The sequence below is a fragment of the Lathyrus oleraceus genome, chromosome 5 (assembly GCF_024323335.1).
Source record: "Lathyrus oleraceus cultivar Zhongwan6 chromosome 5, CAAS_Psat_ZW6_1.0, whole genome shotgun sequence".
Classification (NCBI taxonomy): domain Eukaryota; kingdom Viridiplantae; phylum Streptophyta; class Magnoliopsida; order Fabales; family Fabaceae; genus Lathyrus; species Lathyrus oleraceus.
This window is the reverse complement of record NC_066583.1, coordinates 525,022,461-525,027,118: the sequence shown is the minus strand read 5'-3', so window position 1 is coordinate 525,027,118 and position 4,658 is coordinate 525,022,461. Positions and strand designations below refer to the sequence as shown.

Genomic DNA, 4,658 nt, shown 5'->3' with positions numbered 1-4,658 from the left:
AAAATACCCTCTAACAAACATAGGGGCTAAGAAAATAGTACAACTAATAAATATGAATTACTTCTAATAGTTTTATCTCATACCTCAATAGTTTTAAACTCCTCAGAAATTTAATATAAATTCATTGTGTGGTATGTGGTAAAGATTTATTTGGTCCAACAAATATCTAAGAAGAACATAAATACCTATGTAAAACATGTGCACGAACATTTATTCAAGTCATCTATTTCAAAATATCAGGCAAAACAATGATTGGGTCCATAGCTCAGTGGTAGAGCATTTGACTGCAGATCAAGAGATCACTGGTTCAAACCCGGTTGGGCCCTATTGAAATAATTTATTATTTTTATAAACAGAATCACACTGGGGTGTAAGCCCCCATAAAGTATTCTTATTTTACACTAGTTTAATTTTGTCACTTTAAATTTTCATTGGAATTATCTTATAGTTTTATACTTAATATCAATTAATTTGTGTATATTTTTACATTCATCCATACTATATATTTAAATTTTATTTAAATTTAATAAAATAACTTATGAATTTTTTAATTATAATCAAAACTTATTTAGTTCAAATACCGAAGCTCTTTTTTATCCCACGGTAAAAAAAAATAATAAATTCATCGTTGCACATAAGTGTAATTATTTCCAACAAAGTAACCTTTTAGAAATAAATAATTTTTATTCAAAAAAGTAATCAACTAAATGATTAATTGTTAGGAAGGAACATATTCCTACCTTATATGAGACATGAAACCACTTTCACTCATTCTTCATTATGAAAAATGATATTTCAGCTTATTTTCATGAATTTGCGAGTATGAGACAAATATTGTGTGCAAAGAGTCTTATAAAATGTGATAAACATGTATTTCAATATATGAATGTTGAACCATATATTTTGAATACAAAGTTTTATGCGTATGTGTGACATCTTCCATAAATTTGTTATCCCCTTCCATTTAAATTTTATCCTCAATAGAAAATTCAAAGGTAGTTGCAAGATAGGGTTAGTGTGAGCTGTAGGGGACAATAATTTTATAACAAATTGGTATTTATATTGTATTATCTATTAGTAATATTAAGAGACTTCTTTATTAAATTTAGTTTTCCAAAGTAATAAAATCCCTAGAGTAACCTTTATGATTAATTTAACATTAAGTATAACTTAATTGTGCATCCACCTTAAGCATTAGAACATTATTATTCAAGTATTTGTAGTCGCACTTTAGTATGAAATTAGATATCATTTAAGCATAAAGACTATTACATGGATAGAATGGTGATTACATATCATTGATTATGGATAAAGAGTTATCGAAGTTTCACATATGTAAAAATATTAGGTATAATATTTATATTTGGATGACAATTAGTGAGAATAATACTTACAGTTATATGTAAGTGGCATAACTTATTCTATTATTGATAACGGTGTATACCACCCCTTGACTTGACACCTTTATGGACCCTAAATTTGGAGTCGAGTACTTTATTTCCGTTCATACAATGTTTGTAATAAGATGACAATACAAAGATTTGATGGGTAACCATAAATCATCCTGAATGACACAAGATACTTAGATGAAAATTTTCACCTTACAAATCATGAAGAATGTCTAAAGGTTGCCTATGTGTCTAGACAAGGGTAACACAGTCCCTCTCTTGTTTACAATTCATACATTAGCAAAAATGGAAACTGCCCACATAATCGTTATCACTGAAAGGTTTTGTAGTATCACATGAAACTTTTTCACTCTGATAGCGATAATATGTTGCTAGATAGCATTCACTACTTATTATGTTAAATATTCGATTAAATATAACTTACAATATTAGGGGATTATGCTAAACAAAACATACAATAACAAATTGATTTTTAAAAAAAAAAGTTAAGTATAGTCCATGGCGCAATCTTACAATGCACTTGTGATAATTAGATAACTATGGTACACCATAAGGTACAATATATTTAATGGAATGTGATACACCGTAATGGAATATGTGTTTATATGGGCTTGTTCAACATGGCAGCCCACGCAAGTTGTTATATAATCAAAACTCTTGTGCTTAAGTAAATTATTGTTGACAATATTTTTTTTAAAAATCTAAATTTTATGCATGATATGCAGCATCTTTATATCTGTTTTATCTCATACCTCAATAGTTTTAAACTCCCTAGAAATTTAATATAAATTCATTGTGTGGTATGTGGTAAAGATTTATTAGGTCCAACAAATATCTAAGAAGAACATAAATACCTATGTAAAACATGTGCACGAACATTTATTCAACTAATCTATTTTAAAATATCAAGCGAACCCACGATTGGGTCCTTAGCTCCGTGGTAGAGCATTTGACTGCAGATCAAGAGGTCATCGGTTCGAACCCTGTTGTGCCCTATTGAAGTAATTTATTATTTTTATAAACAGATCAAGAAGTAATTGAGTCAAACCTGATTTGTCCCTTTTAGAAATACATAATTTTTATTAATAAAATGAATACTTTAAAAATTAGGGAATCTACTAGAAACTGATTTGTCCCTTTTAGAAATACATAATTTTTATTAATAAAATGAATACTTTAAAAATTAGGGAATCTACTAGAAACTAGAATCACACTGGTGGTGTAAGCCCCCATAAGAAAACCAATTTCTACTTTAATAATATTTTCTTTTTATCCCCGTGGACACACTAAAGTATTCTTATTCCACACATTACACGTTTACACTAGTTTAATTTTGTCACTTTAAATTTTGTCACTATATTCTTAAATTTACTATATAGTGAGATAGTAAATTATCTATGTTGCTGACATCTGCTAAAGAATCAGCATGACTATAACTAGAATTTTCACTATTGTTCTTCCAGCTATCAATGTTATTATCCATATCAGTTAAACTAGATAGGTCTTCATTTACACCGTTATTTTCAATAGGACCAAAACTATCTATTGATTTAGTTAAACCACACCTGTATTCTAAACCCCTATTAAAGATCATTGAATTGATCCACTTTCTTTGCATAGACATAGATCTTTCTTCTTTTTCTCCATTTACATAAAAATATGATAGATGAATGAAAATATTATAGATGAATAGAATAGCATAGTCATAGTCATTGTTCGATTTTCAATTAGTATATTTTCTAAATATACTAATTGAAAATAAGTAAAAAAGCTCATAGGGTCTACGGTATTTATGGATAAACTTTATTTATTGACTTTTTCCTAATATGTAGGTTGGGCAACTTTAGATGAACAATATATCCCCTCCCCTAGAAACGTATAAGAAGCCTTTTTATGCCTTCATGAAGAAAATCGGTGATATCATCACCGGGGGACGGAAGGATTCGAACCTATTACTAACGGGACCCAATCGCCCGCCCCCCTCTATATAAGAAGCCTTTTTATGCCTTCATGAAGAAAACCGGTGATATCATCAATCAGTTTTCCCTGGGACGGAAGGATTCAAACCTCCGAATCACGGGACCAAAACCCGCCGCCTTACCGCTTGGCCACGCCCCATTTTCTATTCTATATATTATCTATTGTAATATAAATAGAAAATAAAATAAACCTTTATTTTTTGTATTATACTTTTATATTTCATTGTGAATATAAAAGTATAATACAAAAAAAGTGGATAATAATAAATTATATATATATATATAATAAATCATATCATATATATAATAATATATATAATAAGAAGATAATAATAAAAAAAAGAAAAATACAATTCATTTTCTTAAAGAACAACATTTTTGTTATGCTTAATATCTTTAGCTTGGTCTGTATTTGTATTAACTCTGCCCTTTATTCAAGTAGTTTTTTCTTGGGGAAATTACCTGAAGCTTATGCTTTTTTGAATCCAATTGTAGATTTTATGCCAGTAATACCCTTACTCTTTTTTCTCTTAGCTTTTGTTTGGCAAGCTGCTGTAAGTTTTCGATAAGATATTTAATTTGAATAATGTCCTAAAAAAAGTCAGAATTTATTAGAAAACTCAAATTTGAAGATTTTTAAAGATCAGATAAGTCTTACAGTGTGAATCCGTGATTCCAAATCTTTCAATTTTTGGATAGACAATAAAAATATGGATCATCTCATCATTTCCTTTTTTTCCATTAAAAAATAAAAATTCTATTATTTGATTTGAGTCTACCACCAATACGTGGATCTTGATTGTAGATATGAAATACAATTTTTGGTAATGGTAAAAAAGGCTCAACTCTTACTACAAACCAATTTCTTAAGTTTTTTTGAAATAACTTCATTTCTTATAAACTGAGTCTCAAAGGAAACATAATATGAAATAGAAGAGAATCTATTCTCTTTCTCTGTCGTTTTTTTTAATTATCTTGGAGATTTTGTAATGGTTACTCTAAAACTATTTGTTTACACGATAGTGATATTCTTTGTTTCTCTTTTCATCTTCGGATTCCTATCTAATGATCCGGGACGTAATCCTGGACGTGAAGAATAAGAAAATCTTTTTTCTTTTCCTTACTTGTCCTGGATTTTGAAATATTTTTCGTTTTTCTATCTATTTTTCAAAAAGAACTAGTTAAAAATGAAAGAAACAGGGAATAATAATAAAAAAAAAAAAAGAAATTCCATAAGTTCAAAAGAAAAAAATGCCAAATCATCAATAAA

General features: G+C 28.4%; 1 non-coding gene across 1 annotated transcript; it reads left to right on the top strand.

The window, feature by feature from the left end:
• The first annotated feature begins 254 nt into the window (after positions 1–254).
• On the top strand, positions 255–326 carry TRNAC-GCA (transfer RNA cysteine (anticodon GCA)). Its single transcript has one exon. It is a non-coding gene; the product is annotated as a tRNA-Cys (tRNA).
• Positions 327–4,658: the final 4,332 nt, after the last annotated feature.